General features: G+C 34.7%; 1 long non-coding RNA gene across 1 annotated transcript; it reads right to left on the bottom strand.

Annotated features, from left to right (window-relative positions):
• Positions 1-626: 626 nt before the first annotated feature.
• LOC120354016 lies at positions 627-18069 on the bottom strand. Its single transcript, XR_005572769.1, has 4 exons — positions 17956-18069; positions 12512-12624; positions 8472-8624; positions 627-1021 (listed from the first exon to the last, which is right to left on the bottom strand). It is a non-coding gene; the product is annotated as an uncharacterized LOC120354016 (long non-coding RNA).
• Positions 18070-22204: the final 4135 nt, after the last annotated feature.

Here is a 22204-nt window from a genome sequence, read left to right as displayed (position 1 = left end):
TTTAAATGAGAAGCATGAATTTTATTTATAGTCATGGCTGACAGTTTAAAGTGAACCTCAATAAAAAATTTAAATTATTATTTTCATTGACCAGTTCTAAAGTATTCTCTGAACACTTCCCTCCTAATCTCAAAGAATCTATATAAATTTGACTTTAGACTAAAATTGTCTGATAAAATTTATGTTTTTATTAAAATTTTTGAAAATGAGGTTGATATTATACAGGTTTTGTTGTACTGATATCAATCAGTAGATAAGAAATAGCTTCCAGTAGCTAATATTTCAAACTCAGTATGTATTTTCCTACTGAATTAAAAAGGCACTGTGGACTATTTACAGTCCGAGGCTTATTTTTGTCAATTTTATAATTTATATTTCATGATTATTTAATTTATTTTATTTATTTTATTTTATTTATTTTATTTATTTTATTTAACGTATTATTTATAAGAAACATGCTAATCATAAACATGCCATTCTTACAACAAATATACAAACTACTCTAGTCACAAATAGCGATTAATATTCATACAATAAACTATACATTAGAATAAAAAATGCGTGATTACTTATAGATAATTAATATTGGTTATGCAATTCTATCACATAATTGTTAGAACGTTGTAGTTCCTTGATAAGGCTGAAGGTTTTTAGCGTTGCAAGATCGTGATACGCAACTACAGTTTCCGTTACATGGATTTGATACACAATGCAGTGGAGTTGAAGAATGGTGATACACAACTGCAGTTGTATTGCAAGATCGTGATATGGATTTGATACACAATACAGTGGAGTTGAAGAATGGTGATGCACAACTGCAGTTGCGTTGCAAGACCGTGATACACAACTACAGCTGCGTAACATGGCTTTGATACACAATGCAGTGGAGTTGAAGAATGGTGATACACAACTCTAGTTGTGTTGCAGGGTCGTGATACACAATGAAGAATGCAACAAAATCTCTGATGAATCTGCTACAGAAGTAATGGAAAATCATCAGTTGTAGACGAATCAGCTAGTCCTGTAAAAAATATAAAAAAATCCATCAATCATGATTTTGGAGTCAAGTGTAGAGCAAAATATGGAACTATGGAATAGTAGGTAGGTTTTTTAAAATAAACAATCGATTTTTCTCGAGCACAAAAGCTATAGAAAAGAGATAACATAAAACGATATCCCATGGTATAGGGCGTTTATGTCCCAAATTTCACTGTTAACTCAAGTCGATAGTCCTAGTAATTATTTTTGAGAAGTAATGTTATGCTGATAGTTCAATATAGTGTGCCGTTCTTACACTCTCACCCGGCCAAAACAGTAATAATAGACAGTAAGCAGCTTGAAATTCGGAACATGAAAAACGATCTATACCATGGACTATCTTCTTATGCTACCTTCTCTTCAAGATATTACTAAAGAGAAAAGATAGCATAAGAAGATATCCCATGTAGGGCGTTTATGTTACAATTTTCAATGTTAACTCAAACCGGTAGTCCTAGTAGTTTATTACTTTCCTTGCCCTATTACCATAGGTAAGGAAAGTATTGCTTTCCGAAAAAAATTAAGGTACCCCAATTTCTGAATTTCTATAAGTTTCAAGGTCCCCTGAGTCCAAAAAACTGGTTTTTGGGTATTGGTCTGTATGTATGTGTGTGTGCGTGCGAGCGTGCGTGTGTGTGTGTGTGTATTTGTGTGAGTGTATGTGCGTCTGTGTACACGATATCTCATCTCCCAATTAACGGAATGACTTGAAATTTGGAACTTAAGGTCCTTTCACTATAAGGATCCGACACGAACAATTTCGATCAAATGCAATTCAAGATGGCGGCTAAAATGTTGTCAAAAACAGGGTTTTTCGTGATTTTCTCGAAAACGGCTCCAACGATTTTGATCAAATTCATAACTAAAATAGTCATCGATAAGCTCTATCAACTGCCACAAGTTCCATATCTGTAAAAATTTCAGGAGCTCCGCCCCATCAATGCAGATAGATTCCCAATTATCAGGCTTCAGATACAATTGAAACAAAAAAAATCAAGTGGAGTAGATTGAGCATGAAAATCTCTACAATTAATGTTCAGTAACATTTTCACCTAAAATTGAAAATAAGCTTTAAATTTCTATTCGAGAAAATGTGATTATTCAATTGCAAATTATTGTTGATTCTATTAAATCATTCACTATGAAGAGATAGCAGACCTCATGTGTGTCTCCAGCGTTATTGCCCTGTCACCAGCTGGCTCAAATCTTTGAATTGAGTTGCGCGGGAACACTAGCGTCAAGTTTTCATCAATAATTTTGAATTAATTTAAAATGGAAAAATAATTAATAATTAAATCCTCAATATCCCAGATGAGGTGATGCAGTAATCAATGAGGAATCATCAACACAAATCTCAAGAGTGTATTCGTTCAGCCATCTTGAAGAATTAATTGTCAAAAAGTGATAGATGTTATTAATAACTAGCAGGTAACCCATGCTTCGCAAGGGTCTTTCTTAAAACTTGACGTAAAGAAATCTAGAAGAATTCAAAATAGGCCTATGTACAGTGAGTCAGTCATTCTATCAGGGCACGAATAATTTTGAAATTTTAATTAAATAAAAATGGAAGAATATAATTTCTTTATGTAAATAACAACACCTTCATTGAAAGACATATTAACTGCATGCATTTTCATATTGCCGATACAGCATTGATGAAACTGTAGACGTTTATTTAACATTTGTCTCAAAAATTATTCTAGTGGAAAAATTAATAATCCATGCCACGTGTAGGCCTAAACATTGCATCAGGAAAACGAAGTTTCAAAACTATGTTTTTCAGGTAGAAAGCAATATAGAAACAGATGTTCCTTTTTTAATTTCGACCATATATGATTTGGTGATTTTTTAATGAAATCGAATGTACCATTAATGAAATTTAAACATTAATTCTGAAAAATCTAGAAGGAAAATTGAAATTTGGGCTTCCAGGTGCACGAGATTGATATTTTTAGAATCTATGTGCAAAATTTGGAGATCTAAATCATTCCCGTTTTTCCGGTATGCAATCCACGAGTTGACATGTTTTGATGCGAACAAACGAACACACGAACAAACACAACCCTACTCTCTCTTATTATATAGAAGATTCTCAAATGGCAAGTATTGAACTTTACATTAGTTTGAATAAAATCATTTTTGCCCTTCCCACTAATGTTTTATGGCGTTTTTGAAAGTTCCCGTTATTCTGTGTCACCCTGTATAATTGCAAATTACTCTGAAATTCAATTAATTCAACATGCCTTACTTGATTGAGAATGCAGTCAGCCTCGAGTGGAATTCATGAATACTTTCTGATGGTCAACACCAAAACATAATTGCACAGAACTTGAATCGAAAAATAATGAAAAAGATGAAAAATGAAAACACTAACCTGTCCAAATCTCTGCCTATGCTGTCCACTCTCATCGCCTTGAAGTTCTTCATCTCCATCAACAGCTGCAACACAATATTGATTTAAATTCTTCAAATTATCTCCAATAAATGGTTTTACTGAAACCATAGAATTATAACAATATAGATTGTTTATTCTATGCTACAACCTAAAGGTCCCCATTACACAATCAATCATAATTATGCAATATTAAGCTGCACAAAAGATGTCAACAAAATAGTTTTCATATTAAATAAAAATACTAAGAAATTGTCAAAAACCACCGATTTATTGATACTTAGAAAGACCGGTTTCGGTTGTTACACCATTGTCAATCTCTAAACCGGTCTTTTCTAAGTATCAATAAATCGGTGGTTTTTGACAATTTCTCAGTATTTTTATTTAATTAACCGAACGAAGTGAGGTCTACGATTCAAATCGACGGTTTGGCATTTCTCTTAATTTTTATATGTTTTTATGTTGCGGATTTACGGCGAAACGCGGTAATAGATTTATGAAATTTGACAGGTATGTTCCTTTTTTAATTGCGCGTCGACGTATATACAAGGTTTTTGGAAATTTTGCATTTCAAGGATAATATAAAAGGAAAAAGGAGCCTCCTTCATACGCCAATATTAGAGTAAAAATCTGGTGTGGCGCACTCACACAACTTTCCTTGCCGTTATGAAAATTGATCACCTGACGCTAGTGTACTCGCGCTTCTCAAGTCTACTATTCAAAGATATGAGACAGCTGGTGATCTATATATATAAAAGCGAAATGGCACTCACTCACTGACTGACTGACTGACTCACTCACTCACTCACTCGCATAACTAAAAATCTACCGGACCAAAAACGTTCAAATTTGGTAGGTATGTTCAGTTGGCCCTTTAGAGGCGCACTAAGAAATCTTTTGGCAATATTTTAACTCTAAGGTTTGTTCTTAAGGGTTTAAAGTTCGTCTTTTAGCATGTATATTCTTCTTCTCCCAATCTCTTAATTATAATTGAAATTTCCATATCATATGTTACTATAGAACTATAATCTAGATAGAGAACCTCTTCGAAACAGTTGTTAACTGGCAACTAAATTAATAATTTTGTCAGGTTGGCATTAAGTTGAGTTGACTTTGTTAGGTTGGCATCAAGTTGAAGATTTAAATACATTTATCGCGGAAAAATTGATTGGGCACTGCTACTTCAATCCTGGGAATATTATATTACTAGCCGTTAGGCTCGCTTCGCTCGCCATATCCGTTTAGCCAGACGTTTAGTCTGGACCCCCGACTGGATTGTCCTAACATATGATAAAAATGCTCAAATGAAAAATGCAGGCGAGCGAAGCGAGCCTGCTGATCTTATTCTTGGACGATCCAGTCGGGTGTCCAGGGGGCGAAGCCCCCTGGCTAGACGGATATGGCGAGCGAAGCGAGCCTGACGGATAGTAGGTCTATAAAGATGAAAACACAAGAGGTCTGCTATCTCTTCGTAGTGAATGATTTAATAGAATCAACAGTTGCCAACAGTTTGCAATTTAATAATCACATTTTCTCGGATTTCAAGCTTATTTTCAATTCTAGGTGGAAATGTTACTGGACATTAATTGCAGATTTTCATGCTCAATCTTTTCCACTTGAAATTTTTTGTTTAAATTGTATATGAAAGCTGATAATTGAGAATCTAAAATAAAACTTTGCATAGATGGGGCAAAGCTCTTGAAATTTTTACAGATATAGGACTTATTGCAGTTGATAGAGCTTATCAATGACTATTCCAGGTATAGATTTGATCAAAATCGTTGGAGCCGTTTTCGAGAAAATCGCGAAAAACCATGTTTTTGACAACATTTTCGCCATTTTAGCCGCCATCTTGGATTGCATTTGATCGAAATTGTTCGTGTCGGATCCTTATAGTGTAAGGACCTTACGTTCCAAATTTCAAGTCATTCCGTTAACTGGGAGAAGAAATATCGTGTACACAGACTCACATACACTCATACACATACACACACACACACACACACACACACACACACACACACACACACATACAGACCAATACCCAAAAACCATTTTTTTGGACTCAGAGGACCTTGAAACGTATAGAAATTTAGAAATTGGGGTACTTTAATTTTTTCGGAAAGCAATACTTTCCTTACCTATGGTAATAGGGCAAGGAAAGTAAAAATCAGACTATAGAATTATTCATCATAAATCAGCTGACAAGTGATTACACAGATGTGTGGAGAAGCCAGTCTATTGCTGTATTTCCATAAGGTCTATAGTTTCAATCAGGTACTTGTGGATGAGAATACTGCGTGAGATCTACCGTTCACAGAACTACTATTATGAACAATTACCACAATATCAACTCCTCAACTACACAAAAAGTGAAAATAGTTTTTTTACAAAAATAGCAGTATAGAAACTCAAATCAAGTGAATTGAACTACAAGACTCAACCTATCTCGGACTATGTGTTATCTGAATTTGGGAGAGGAATAGCACAAGGTTACATTATTTTTCCTCTCCCTATCATTTCGATAATGTACTTGTATAAATAAATGAATAAAGTACAACAAAATTTGTCAATTTTCTCGCCCAGAGAGCGCAGTCGGCGTCGACTTGTTGAGAGGGAACATTTTGTTGGCAACTTTCACAGTGTTTCCCCACACTGAGTAAGAAACAAAATTTTCATTAAAATTATGATGCCCCGCGACTTGCTCGGACACTAAAACCGGAGCGACCCCACTGGTGGCCTAATGTAATACGAGCCTTTAATGAGGTCCACGTTATAATGGCAGTGGAGAAAGATAGGGAGAAAAGCGTTGCCGATTAACTGCCTTGCAACTGCCTTCTATAGAGGATAGCTGATACCGATATATCTGATGAAAAATTAAAGGTTCATTCTTATTAAATAATATTTCATCACATTTCATTCGTCAGGAAAGTATATTTTTCAATGATTTAATAATGAATTCTCATGATTAAGTTTGGATACTCTGTTAATTATATTTCTAAATTGTTGATAAACGATCCGGCAACGTTGCAGAGCTAGAAAAGGATAGTGCTATCTGTCAAAAATGATAGGCAAGGATAGCAACACCAATGTTAATCAAACACTGCCATTGTAACGTGGACCTTATTTTAAAACATGAAATTATTTTGAGGAAAACCGATAACTTAAATACGGTCCCAGGTGGATTCTAAACTAGTATTATGATTTGATGAAAGACAGGAACATGACATTTTTGAAAATTCATTAACTCATTTTTGAGCTTTCACTGTTAACGGGTGAGCCCCACACGAATCTTAGGCTTGTGCAACTGAAATGTCAAGTTTTAGGTAGCGAACCAAAGGAAAGTAATTTTGATAAAGTTTGTTGAATGAAACTTGAAATTGCAGATATTTTCCTTAATTGAAAGAAACACAGTTTTTTATTTGTCACATCCACATTTATTAGACTTGTATACAGGACTGCAATTTCGTGTCAAAGAACAACTACAACTGAAGATGTGTTGGTTTCAACACGAAACTGCAGTCCAGTATACAAGTCTAATAATAATGTACATGTTACAGAAAAGGTAAGTAAATTTGAAGTTAGGTCAATGACTGGAATGTTTCCAATAGATTCAAGTAATATTGATGGTTTGAGGTGGATTGCAAGACTTAGAAAAGTGATTTTAAAAGCAAATAACTGAACTCAAAAACAAAATCACAGCTATGTATTATGTCTTATGTATTGGATAAAAAATATTTGAAGTGTCACAACCACTCGTTTGTTGAATTACAGTAGCGAAATACTAGTAGCTTTGTTACACCATTCTCAATCCAAGATCAGCGCTGTTTACTAGATAATTAATTAAAACACTCCAGGATAGTTTCAAAATGGTTGTGTCAATTTCAAGTATTTTGAGACAAGACAAATAGATGTCTATAAATTTAATTTATTCACCTCATTTGAAAATAGAATAAATTTACCAACCACATTGATAGACACAAACAGACATTGAACATTATTTGAGATTATCAGCATGTGAGCGTCAATTCACTAATTTATTACTGCACAAGAGGCTATGTAGTAGATGAAAACATCGGCTCAGTTAATGACACAATTATACATTAAATACCATCATGGAAGATTGGATAGGAAGAAAAGCTCACTTAATAGTACAAAATAATTCAACGATTATAGTTTTTTACGAGATGTGGCAAGTCACTGAATATTTTCAATTGATAAATGAGATAAAGTAATATTTTAATAAAGTCAATAGCGAACAAGCTCTCCTTGGCTCAACGGAAATTTCCCATTGGAAATTATGAATTCAATAAAATGAAAGAAAATATGTGGCAGCCAACAGCTAAGGTAGACGCGCACAGATCGTCATCGGACGGACGGCACGGATCGGTGATTGATGCATTGTTTCAATTGGAGTGCGCATGCTTATCCGCATCCGTATAGGTATGCGCACTCCAATTGAAAACAATGCATCAAATCTAATCGTCCGATCAGTGCCGTCCGTCCGATGACGATCTGTGTGCTTCAACCTTAACTCAGCTGGCAGCTCCAAAACAACTCAAAAGGAGCCATCAATTCGTCATGCCGGTACCACACTTTCGTCAAGTCGTCGCTTGTCAAGCGGCGACATGCCGGCACCACACTTTCGTCAAGTCGTCGCTTGTCAAGCGGCTCGCTGTATACATTTAAATGGTGGAATTGAAGGCGAGCGGTGGCATAGTAGCCATCCACACTCTCGCACTCGTTGTCATTCGTACGCACTTGACAAGAGTGTGGAAGCGGCATGATGCATGTAATATTATTTGCAGTACTTCATAGAATGAAGCTACTAAATTCAACTCACATGTTTTTCGATAGTGTTTCATCAACATCACTTAGCTCCACATCACATTCAACAATTTATGAGCACAAGAGCATTATATGTAATCCAGTTTTGTGATAGACTGCAAGGCCTATTACAAGCCTGCAATAAATATTCAAAGCTCAATAGAAGAACAGAATACAATGTGAAGAGAGAGAGAGGTATGTTTACAACACTCACCAGCTGTCAACAGCCACACTTGAAGGCTCAGGTCGATGACTCATGTCACATGAGGATGTCCTCCAGCTCATATCAGCATCGATGCATGGCACTGAGAAATGTTGTCATGTATCTCCAGCCCCAGCTATCTAAAAGAGTTCATCCAGTTCATCCCTAAAGAAAATAATAAAAGGCATTGAAATTCTGGAAAATTAACAATCACATTTAAGATAGATTATTCGTTATCAAAAGATTAGTAAATTGAAAAACGGAAACAATCAGGTAGGCCTATTGTGAGGTCCACGTTATAATGTCAGTGAAGAAAAATAGGAGAACAGTTTTACCGATTCTCTGCCTGGTCGCTGCCTTCTATAGAGGATAGCTAATACCGGTATATCTGATGTAATATTAACAGCTCATTATTCTTGAAAAATTTATTATATTTTATCAGTCAATAACAAAACATATGTTTCAATTATAAAACAATATTCAAGTCGACGATTTGGTATTTCTCTTAATGTTTGAATGTTTAAATGTTTATATGTTGCGCATTTACGGCGAAACGCGGTAATAGATTTTCATGGAATTAGACAGGTATGTTCCTTTCATTGCGCGTCGACGTATATACAAGGTTTTTGGAGATTTTGCATTTCAAGGATAATATAAAAAGAAAAAGGAGCCTCCTTCATACGCCAATATTAGAGTAAAAAATCAGACTATAGAATTATTCATCATAAATCAGCTGACAAGTGATTACACAGATGTGTGGAGAAGCCAGTCTATTGCTGTATTTCCATGAGGTCTATAGTTTCAATCAGGTACGCGTGGATGAGAATACTGCGTGAGGTCTACTGTTCACAGAACTACCAGTAATTGAGATTAAATATTTTCTCAATTATATTTCTACATTGTTAGAAAATGATCTGGTAGTGTTGCAGAGGTAGAAAAGGTTAGTGCTATCTGTTGTGTCGAATAATAGACAAGGATAGCAACATCAATGTTAATCAAATACTGCCATTATAACGTGGACCTCACTATAGGGTGACCAGATTTTGGTGACCCGGCTGGTGTCTCAGTGGTGTCCCACTCGGCCGCCAATGGTTGCTGTCTGGTGACCCACTGGTGGTTCAATGTAATACGAGACTGAAGGCACACCTTGACTGGTATTGTGAGGTTCATGTTATAATAGCTGTATTTAATTAACATTTGTGTTGCTCTATCCTTGTCTATCATTCGACACAGCAGATAACGCTAACCTTTTCTACCTCTTTAATGTTACCAGATCATTTTCTAACTATGTTGAAATATAATTAATTGACAGAATATTCAATCTCAATTATAAAAAAAATATTATTTAATTATTGAAAAATATGTTTTGTTTTTTACGAATAAAAAAATCTGGTGTGGCGCACTCACACAACTTTCCTTGCTGTTATGAAAATTGATCACCTGACGCTAGTGTTCCCGCGCATCTCAAGTCTACTATTCAAATATTTGAGCCAGCTGGTGACAGGGCAATAACGCTGGAGACACACGTGAGGTCTGCTATCTCTTCATAGTGAATGATTTAATAGAATCACCAATAATTTGCAATTGAATAATCACATTTTCTCGAATTTAAAGCTTATTTTCAATTTTAGGTGAAAATGTTACTGAACATTAATTGTAGAGATTTTCAAGCTCAATCTACTCCACTTGATTTTTTTTGTTTCAATTGTATCTGAAGCCTGATAATTGGGAATCTATCTGCATTGATGGGGCGGAGCTCCTGAAATTTTTACAGATATGGGACTTGTGGCAGTTGATAGAGCTTATCGATGACTATTTAAGGTATGAATTTGATCAAAATCGTTGGAGCCGTTTCCGAGAAAATCACGAAAAACCCTTTTTATGACAACATTTTCGCCATTTTAGCCGCCATCTTGAATTGCATTTGATCGAAATTGTTCGTGTCGGATCCTTATAGTGAAAGGACCTTAAGTTCCAAATTTCAAGTCATTCCTTTAATTGGGAGATGAGATATCGTGTACACAGACGCACATACACTCATACACACACACACACACACACACACACACACACATACAGACCAATACCCAAAACCCACTTTTTTGGACTCAGGGGACCTTGAAACGTATAGAAGTTTAGAAATTGGGGTATCTTCATTTTTTTCGGAAAGCAATACTTTCCTTACCCTATGGTAATAGGGCAAGGAAAGTAAAAAAATATTATTTAATTATTGAAAAATATGTTTTGTTTTTTACGAATAAAAAAAATAGAATTGATTATTTTAAACAAGAATGAATAGATGATATTACATCAGATAAACCGGTATCAGCTATCCTCTATAGAAGGCAATGGCAAGGCAGGGAATCGGCAACGCTGTCCTCCTACCATTATAACGTGTACCCCACTGTAGTTAGGGGACAACAAGTGGTCACTTGTCCAACGGCAGTACAAAACACTTGTAAATGTATTGCAGCTAACATACACAGTTAATTACATCATACAAACATATTACAACATAAACATGATACAAACATATTATGTATTATTAGTACGGTAGTATACATATTCTACTCTGTGGCGGCGCTGGTTAGCTATCGTTCAGGGTCAACACATAGTGAAGCGTCGAAGGTAGAGGGTAGCGGAGAGTGTTGATAATAGATAATAATGCATGTATCCAAGTGGCTGTCCTCAACTCTAACTTGGCTGCTCCACACATCTGAATACATGCATTACTTCTAAACACTCTCAGCTACATTCTCCGCAACCATCTACCACCGCTGCTCCACTATGTGCATATATAATGGATAAATTTGATTTGATTCAATTTTCTCCCTGGAGACTCTTTAAAGAGTATAGGAAATCGTCAAGGACTATTTGTCAAAAAAATAAAGGAATACATATAAACATATATTATATACATCACATTCCACAATGTACATTGCAATTTAATCCTCCCAAAAGCCTCATTCTCCATCCATAAATTCTTGAATACTGTAGTAAACCCCGTTTGTTAAATATTTTCTCAATAGCTTTTTGAAAATATCCTTATTCTCATTTTCTCTCAAAGCTGACGGCAGTTTACTCATAAATTTCATACCCATATAAGAAGGCTTATTTTCATACTGAGCTGTCCTGTGGTATTGTGCAGAAAATTTACTCTTATTCTAGTGTCATAATTATGTATGTCACAGTTTCTTATAATTCTTTATCTTTTATATACATGATCACTTCGAAATGTACAGTGCAGGCACAGTTCCTAGATCTTAAAATACTCTCTGCAGACTCTAATGGCTTAAGACCTTTTATCGCTCTCACAGCTCTCTTTTGTATTCTAAAGATTCTATCTAAATTTTTGAGACTGGAGCCCCCCCCAAACCAATATTGCATACCGAATATGTGACATTATGAGGGCATGATATAATGTACATGTTAAGATAGTGTTCCCAGTACTTAATCTTGAAATCTGTCTGAGTGCAAACACTCCAGATGATATTTTACAGCACAAATGATCAATATAGTTATTCCAAGACAAAATAAATCATTAGAATCGGAGACCAAAACAACATAAATGTGAGTTAATTGGGAAAGACTAAAAAGTTGTCAACCTTCCAATGGAAGTACAGAGTACTTGTTGAATGCACACAAAAGGCAGAGCACAGGACCTAAACTAAAGCATAGACACTGTAAAGAAATTTATTCCATCAAGGAATAAGGATTTCATTCACTATAAAATGCATAATATTCAATATGTTCAACATACAGCCAAGCGCATCATCACTCGTTTGATCAAGTAACGAGCTGGAAGACCTTAGCGCTCTAATGCCTCCGCTACACTCTCGCCGAGTCGCTCGCCAAATGTCCAACGTCTCCGATTGCCATAAGTCGGAGCGAAGGTGGGCCGAGCGATGGCATAGTAGTCATCCACACTCTCGCGTCCGTCGCCATTCGTACAAACTCGGCGAGAATGGAGCGCCGGCATAAAACTATTTCTTACTTGAATAACGTAGGCTACTTTAAAAAATACTAAAGTAAAATTGAGTAGTGGTAAGTACCTGTCAAGTGCCATACTTGAAAGCTGTAGTCCATGACAGGAGTGAATCAGTATGGCAATCTGCAAACTCCAACATTCCATGTCCTCACCACAACCAAACTGATCTCTTCATTCCTACAACATAGAATATGCGAAAACATTAACATTTTTGAAAATTCATCATCAAATTTAAATTGAACTTGCAAAGAATCCTAAAAAATGTATACCAGATTCATGAAATCTGAATAACATTTATTTAGATATGTATCATACATTTATTAATTCAGAATGTACAAAAAGAACTAATTCCAAAAAGTATGGTGCAGCTAAAGAACTTCAAGATTAATTACATTTTCAACCATTTTTCACTTTATGACTCCGACTAGACGGCTGACCTTGGGATGTTGGATGTGTTGGGTCTCCAGTTGACCCAACTCGTCCGACTGGACATCCAGCATTCGACCCAACATCCCATTCACGGTCCAACGTCGAATCCAACATTGAATGTTGGGCTTCAAACAATGGTAAGTATATTTAAAATAAATGCTATGAATTGTGAATTAATCCTGACAATAATGAATAGTTTTAAAAGCTAAAAGGATTTTAAACTCATAAAATATTAAGATGGAAGTAATAGTTGTGAAGTATCCTGTTTTTAATATTTATTGGAACAAACTTAATAGGTACACCGATGAGCTCGTTCGGGATGCAGTTTACAATCTTTGGAGCGATGTATACCAGCTGCTCACGAATGACCGTTAAATTAGAATCATAAGTAACATATCTATGTAGATTGTATCTTGTTCTATGAGTTACATTGATTCTTGAAAATGAACTTCCATGTTTATTGAAATATTTAAATATGCTAAGCACATAGAGTTGACGGATTGACATGACTCTCAGTTCACTGAATGCAATTTTTGAAGGGAACAATACGGGTTTATTTAATATGGTTTTTATGATAATTTTCTGTATAACGAATAGTGGTAAAAAAAGAGTGTCATAAGTACCTCCCCAAACCCCAAGCCATAATTGACCGAGTGAAGTGAGGTCCAAGATTCAAGTCGACGGTTTGGCATTTCTCTTAATGTTTAAATGTTTATATGTTGCGCTTTTACGGCGAACGCGGTAATAGATTTTCATGAAACTTGACAGGTATGTTCCTTTTTAAATTGCGCGTCGACGTATATACAAGGTTTTTAAAAATTTTGCATTTCAAGGATATTATAAAAGGAAAAAGGAACTTCCTTCATACGCCAATATTAGAGTGAAAATAAGACTATAGAATTATTCATCATAAATCAGCTGACAAGTGATTACACAGATGTGTGGAGAAGCCAGTCTATTACTGTATTTTTCCATGAGGTCTATAGTTTCAATCAGGTACTTGTGGATGAGAATACTGCGTGAGGTCTTCTGTTCACAGAACTACTAGTTTAACAGAGATTGTACAATTACAAAATAAAGCATTCTCAACTTTGATAAATCAAGTATCGAACTCAACTTATAACAATTATAGGAGAGAAAACTTAGTTTATGGCATCGGTATTTAATATGCCTTCTCCACTTGAATCCCTCCTCGATTATCAAGCCCAAATATTTTATTTGACTGGTCCTTTCAATCTCAGGACATCTACAGGAAGGAAGCATCATCAAATAAACTAGTAGTTCTGTGAACAGTAGACCTCGCACTCAGTAAGTTACATTGACCTGTTGTTATGTTTTCTCAAAAATTGATAAATAATTTATCAATTTAAAATGTCTAGAAAAAATCCTAAATAAACAAACATAGAGCTTTCTGTCCTATCGTACCGTGACGTGTCGTCCCTGAATGTGAGTGTGAACGCTGTTATCTGGTCTGGCTGCAACTGTCTGTCTACAACATTGATGGAAGGATACAATTTTCAAGATGTTCGATGTTTTTGAACGGGCAGTATTATAGTCAACTGTCTACAACGTTGATGGAAAGATACATTTTAAAGAGACACAGTATTATAATAGTACACTAGACAGCTGATTTATGATGAATAATTCTATAGTCTGATTTTTACTCTAATATTGGCGTATGAAGGAGGCTCCTTTCTCCTTCTATATTATCCTTGAAATGCAAAATTTCCAAAAACCTTGTATATACGTCGACGCGCAATTTAAAAAGGAGCATACCTGTAAAATTTCAAGAAAATCTATTACCGCGTTTCGCCGTAAATGCGCAACATAAAAACATTTAAACATTAAGAGAAATGCCAAACCGTCGACTTGAATCTTAGACCTCACTTCTCTCGGTCAACAAAGCCGTAGTGCGTTGGTGTGACGTCAGCACAGGTAGGGCTCCTAGACCAATAGAAACTCTAACTTATATAGAATTTTTATTGGTGTAGGAGCCCTACCTGTGCTGACGTAATCTTAAACCTCACTTCGCTCGGTCAATTACAATTTGAATGCAATTTAAGTGTACAATTTTATAGGAGTTTTTAATTCCAGGTCGAAAATTCTCCGCGCCGCGCCGCTCCGCCGACCTAGTGCACGCTCTACTTAATAAGACACCACGCATTCACGCCAAATATTCTGGAAGATACAGTTGATGGACAAAGGGGTCTTGGGAGGCCCCGGCTACAGTATCTGAGGCAAGTGTCGTGCTATGAGCTATGTACAATGGAAGAGAGTAGCAATGGACAGATTTGCATGGAAGGCTGCCAACCAATCCAACGATTCAGCTGAAACAAGAAGAAACTCCCCGTGTATCAGCCTGCAACGTACACCTCATGCCACCACATTTGACCGACAGAACGGCTCAACTTCCCACTTATTCTACTCTCTAAAAAATGATCAAAATAGACAAGTGATGAACTGAGACCCTTCTGGAGCAACGACAGGTAGGTGAATGGAGAGCCTGTGCCAGACTGCTTTGACTCTAAACGATAGAACAATTCAAGCTCAAATAGAGCAGAGAAGAAAACATAAACAACGAAGAATCATAGAAACAAGAACCTAACCTCAATAATACAAACAGCTGATTTTGCTTGAAGCCTTTCGCTGAAGACACAAGAAGTTTGTATACCCTAAATTACAATTACATGCTTGTACAAGCCTACAGAATCGTTAATGGCCGGCCGCACAGGGATATTTTATTTATTATTTATACAATATTATTATTCAGTTCAGTTTAATAGTAAATTCACTTCACTTTGACTGATTGAAGATATTATATTTGACATTAAATCACATTCTAAGATCGAAGCTCAAGTGATTGATGTATGAAACGTCACCTTAATTTGAATTGATTGTTTATTACAAGCTATATTGATTGCTACAGCCGCGCGGCTAGAATGTTAGAGTCGTCGCTAAGGATGGCCACTAACGGTAGGACATGCATGATACACATGACATCATACATTGTTGTGTCATCGATGCGAAAGACTTCGAGCAACATTTTTTGAGGTTGGCTTTTTGTATCTCCGATTTTTTTCTCCGCTGCTCTATTCGATTTTAAATTACTCATGTATCATTTTAGTTTGTAATTTACAAGTGGTTTATTTATTGTTTTGGATGCTTATTTTATTTTAGCAGTAACATAAGATAAACGACAAATAACGATAAATAAACCACTGGAGAATTACTAATCATAAAATTATACAATGATAATCAAACGTCAAATCAATCAGCGAATAAAAATTGAAAATGAACTAAAAATCGAAAATACAAAACCCAGCCACTAAATACTTTGTTCTAAGTCTTTCGCTGGAGGGGCCAAAACTCAATTGTTTTGGATGTTTATTTTATTTCAGCAGTAACATAAAATAAACTACAAATAACGATAAATAAACCACTGGAGAATTACTAATCATATAATGATACAAGTATAATCAAAACTCAAATCGATCAGCGAATAAAAATTGAAAATGAACTAAAAATCGAAAATACAAAACCCAGCCACTAAATACTTTGTTCTAAGTCTTTCGCTGGAGAGGCCAAAACTCACCACTGCTCAAAGGAAGGGCGGCCATTCAGACAAAACTTCTTGGGAGAGGTGAGGCTTTTGACCCTGCAGAGTTTCGGAGGGGCAAAAAGAAAAACCCAACACACCAGAGATGTGTGAAACTCTAGGCACAAATGTGGGTCAAGAGGCTGAGTCGAGGGTGGCCGAGCGCCCTAGAGGAAGTTTGGCGTCCCCTCTCTCAGCGGGAGGACCTACAAAGAAGGCCAGGAGTGGAACTCACGTGGGTCACGAGGGCTAATCAGTCTGAAGAGACTACCAAGCATGTCACACTGGATTGTGACAAGCAACCAGGTGATGAATGGGATTTTAGTATAGAGAAAAACTCCTGGTTCTTGTAAAGGACACAGGTATTGGTTTGCCTAACTAACATACTACTTGGGAACACAATAAGCTTCGGTTGACTTGTAGGGTTCTTTGAACCTTTGGTTCCTTGAATCCGTCCCTTCAAAAACAATAAGTTAATGACACAACATGTACGACGAGCATGTATGTGCACACGTGTTCAACACACTTGTCCTGTCGTTAATAGCCACCCTAAGTAAATTCACCTTAAGGGCCTCCCAAGGCCGGGTCGCAATCAAATCAATCAGTTCACAATCATAATATTGAATAATAAAAAATTATCAATTTAAAAAAAAATCCAACTAATTCACCCATGATTCTACTTCTGAAACTAATTACTTTCAAAAAGCAATGACAGAAGGCTAGCAACAGGAATTTGCCCAGAGTCGACTCATCACTAATTTGCAGTAGGCAAACTCGATTAGACTGAATATCTGATTACATCTATTCAGTCTATTTTTGAAATGATCTACCAATGCAAATAAGGATGAGATCAACACGCCTTTTCCCTTCAAGTTTACAGTATTCTGAAATCACTTATCTAATCTTAAAAATCTAGGTGAGTAGGCCTATGTGTAACACTACAATATTAAACTACACATTTACTACCATCTACTCTATATAAATGAACCGAAAAATATCAATATAGATTCTATTTTTATTGGATTGTATTTAGGCGAGGTGGACTTTTTGTTTTGCTGCATGAAGGGCAGATAATTTGCAGTAAAAAGGATGAATAGTCTGCAGGCTATTCTAGATGGACTAGAATAGCTGAATTAGCTTCATGGCATAACTTATGGGACAAACTGTTATCTTTCCAGATAATAGAGATTTGATAATAAAATAGGGACAATATGCATACGGTCGTCAATAATCCAGCATAAAACCTAGATAAATTTATTGACTTGGAATATTCGTCAACATTATTAAACAACTGTATAGGTATTAGTTATGGCCCTAGATCGAAATAATGAAAATCAAATTACGCTAATAAATATAACTCAATCTATTCCAAGTTATTGTAGCAATAATTTCTCAAACAATATAATTCTTAAATATTGGGAATGGCAAAATATCAAACCTACAAGTTTGATTTAAGTTATCGCAAAAGATTAATTATTACTTACGGTGTTCCTATAATTAGCTGCCAAAATTATAGTAAATTTAGCTTCGTATTGTGTTGTAGTTCAATTCACATGAAGAAAGTTATTATTAATTTAATTATTCCAAAAGCACAGAAAATCAACACTCTACTAGCAAAGTTTTCAACTGTCAACTGAACTGAGTTCTGAGTATAAAATCCGAGATTGTAATTTTGCAATGCATCATGGGACTGTGTCATGACCGCATCTAGCGGTAGAAAATGAAACTAAGTTTCAGTTAGGAACGAAATTCGAAAATTGACATCAAAGTTTTGGACGGAGAACTTATCAGTTTAAGAATTATTTTGGACTATTTCAACGCTAAAAATGATTAGAATTCATGAAATTATTTTCACTAACTAATATAAAATTCCCAGCAATGAATAAAATAATCTTAAAACTGGAAATTAACATAATCTTTTACAAGAGACCAACCAAAATGCAATGAGCATACGAACAAATTTCAAAATTAATCAATTTAAGAGATAATTCTTAACAAATCAACCCTCAAATTGTTGATAATCCATTCAAAACATGATGGTTGATTATATATTTGATCGTCAAACATCTAAAATTAATGAGAATTAAACATCTAAACCCTCAAACATCTTATAAATTACGTACGGTAGGTACCTAATGATAAATTACTTCAACAATCCATTGGTAATAAACATATTAAACTATAAATTACTGCTCAACGACTGATTTTAGAGTGAAAAGATATTATAGATTATTTGTAGATAATATTGTGATCTACAGTTTTTGTCCTGTGCATTTTTTTGATTAGAACAACCGTTGAGTTGATATTTCGAAAAAAATGTTGCTGTTACCATTACAGTAGGTAACTGTATCTCAATCATGAGCTCTTCTGCTTACCCTACCTCGTATATCAATAATCTAGGCTACCGTATCTCAATAATATTATACGGTATACTGTACCTAACTTACAACCTACAATGATGCAATGATGGTTTATTTTTAATATCAGTTATGTCATATTTTGATTTTGTCTTGTACTACTTGGATGGCTGACAATATATATAACTCTATTAATTCATCTATTAGTAAAATTACTTAAAAATAAAAAACTTTTCAATAAAATGCTGTGTCCGATATAGAGTTTATTGAAGAATACAAACTGATAAATTGAATTACTGTGTATATATTTCAAATTGTACAAAAAGCAAACATATTTATGACTAATTTTACAAATAACTATTTACAATAATTTATTATTCAATACATATTTCAAATCCTCATTGCTTTTTCCTGCTCACAAATAGCTCAAAAATACTCTTCCACTTAATTTAGAAAACTATATATTGTTTGATAAAACTATCTTATCCATAATATTATGCAATGCACAAGATCTTCATATTGTATTGAAAATTGCATTTTTGTCAAGTTTATATTCAAAAGTAAATTGAGTCGTCCAGTTGCAAAACCCGTTATGTCCTTTTTTAAAAAATTTCAGAAATGACAAAAAACTGTACACTGAGAATGAAATGAAGAAGAACGCCAGTTACATTATTGTAAAATCATGTGATATATTACAATGCTCATCCAGTACTTTGAAAGAGATTGATTTATATTTTGGGGGGTTTTGGGGGGGTTTTATTATGGACATAACGACTTCTGTTGCATTATGCTGGAGAAAACGACTTTTGCTGCATTAAATGTGGCAATGACACTAATTGTGTGTACAAACTCATTATTATCACTAATGTCTGCTGAATCTAATAGTATGGTGATAATCAGAATTAGATTGTCAATAAATTTATTGTATTTGCTAAAATTTTATGAAGCTCAGCAAATGTTGAAATTCAATGTGAGTTATCATAAAATTATTAAAATAAATAAATTTTTTGCCAAATTAATTTTTTTTTAGGAAAAAATAATCTTGAAACAGTTAAAATTCAAAAATACTTTTATTAATTCAAACAGTTTTATTATTTTATTCAAAAAATGTATTCAATAATCCCAATGACTTCCCCACTCTCATCAATTTCGCCCAAATCACTGTCACATTCATCGTCTTCTCGTGGTTCTTGAAGAGCTTGTTGTTGTTGAAACAAATTTTTGAAAAATGTGAGTTCCTCATTCTTTTCCCATTCTTTGGAAAAATGTTTTGATAACAGTGTATTGATGTCTTTCAACTTCAGTTTATTGATTGGCACACCCTCCTCTATTATCACTGGATTAATGGCCCTCAATTGTTTCCCATGTTTAACAATAGTCTTCATATGTTCATATGTCAATAGTTGGATTCATAATGATAGAAATTAGTAATAAAAGAAACTGTTTAAGTCAATAAGAGCACTGAGCATAACCTATTTTTGACTGTGATATTTTCTGTAGAATGATGATGTAACAGTTGTTCAATGCTTACTGAATCAGTTTCAGACAATCAGTGCTGCCAACACTTGTATTCTCAGCTTGAAATAACAAAATAAACATGGTTTTTAACTAGATTTATGAGAACTAAGATGGAATGGACATGACGAGTTTTGGAACAGTATATTTGTATCACGATTACCTAACAATGGGAGATGACGGGTTTTGAAACAGTTTTATAGGAAGGGACATAACTGCTTATGCTGCATTGAATAAATGGACATGACGACTTTTGCTGCATGCCTTAGTTTTCAAATACGTTTCTTAAGCTTAAAACGACTTTTGCACCATGATGTTAGTATCATTCAATAGAGGAGAATGAGGTCTACAAAATGGCGCTATAATCTCAACTTCGAGAAAAATGGACATAACGAGTTATGAAATTGGACGACTCAATTGAAGTGTGATCTTAAAATTGTCAAGAATTCAAAAAATATCAAGAATATTACTGTAAGGTAGGCTACCTAATACATGTCACAACAGTGACAAGAGTATGAAGAATGATACTATATATTAATTGTTCATTCTTGTTTAAAATAGTCAATTATATTCTATTGAGCAAGAAATTATATTTTTCGATAATTTAGTAATGAATTTTCATTATTAAGATGAAATATTTTGTTATTAATTCTACATTGTTGAAAGATGATCTGGCAACAGAGCAAAGCGAGAAAGAGATAGCGCTATCCGATTTGTTGAATGATAGTCAAGGATAGCAATACCATTGCTAATCAAACACTGCCATTATAACGTGGACCTCACTATAGAAGGGTATAATAGTCTTAAATTTTCAAATACTCCAGAAGAGAAAAACAATGAAAAAGGTTGTTCAATAGGTACATGAAAACCACCCAAAAATGAATTTATAAATATTGTATGCTGGTGGTTAATAATTAATAAAATAAGCAAGAAATTACATTTTCCAATAATCAAGATGAAATATTTTGTTAATTACTTATTAATTATACTTTGTTAAAAGACGATCTGGCAAGAGAGCAAAGCGAGAAAGAGATAGCGCTATCCGCTTTGTTGAATGATAGACAAGGATAGCAATATCATTGCTAATCAAACACTGCCATTATAACCTGGACCTTTCTATAGACGCTCGCTGAACTTCAATGTGGTTTGGAAGAGTTAATATTAGATGTTTGTTATTTTCAAATACTTTTAAATGTTTTATTACTTGATTATTTATTGTATAAATAAATCAGTTACCTGTGTAGGGGAAGAGATACTTCTACCCAGATTGCACTTATCATCAGCGTCAGACAGAGAGGGCTCCCTCGGGTGATGAGAGTAGTAGAGATTACCCATTGCTTGGTCTAGCGCATGCGCAGTGGCTCCTTTTGTCATGTCACTATCTGACACATTTGTGGAGCCTGACATGTTGGTCCAGCGGTGTGGTATGAAGCTCTCATCCAGGGCTACTTGTTCCACTGAAATTTTAATGAAAAAAAAATTAAAACAGATATAATATCATACCTAACCACATTTGAAGAGAAATAAATGAAATCGGATTTTGAAACAATATACAGCTACTGGGGACTTGTTCCACTAGAATTGAGATTAAAAATTCTGATAAAACAGATACAATATCATAATAACCACATTTGAAGAAAAACTGATGACAGAAATTACTGAGATATTGCAATTATTCAATGCTAATAAACTAATTATTACTATTATTAACGAAAATCGAAATTAAATGCTGTAGTTCACCACGAAGACTTCTGCTACTGCAAATATTGACAACAGGGTAAACAGCTAGATGGAAATTCGATGAGCGCTACTATTCAAAAATTATTTGTCAACTATTTCCCGGGCTGACAAATAATTTTTG

Source organism: Nilaparvata lugens, chromosome 13, assembly GCF_014356525.2.
Source record: "Nilaparvata lugens isolate BPH chromosome 13, ASM1435652v1, whole genome shotgun sequence".
NCBI lineage: Eukaryota > Metazoa > Arthropoda > Insecta > Hemiptera > Delphacidae > Nilaparvata > Nilaparvata lugens.
This window is presented reverse-complemented; position numbering and strand designations above follow the sequence as displayed.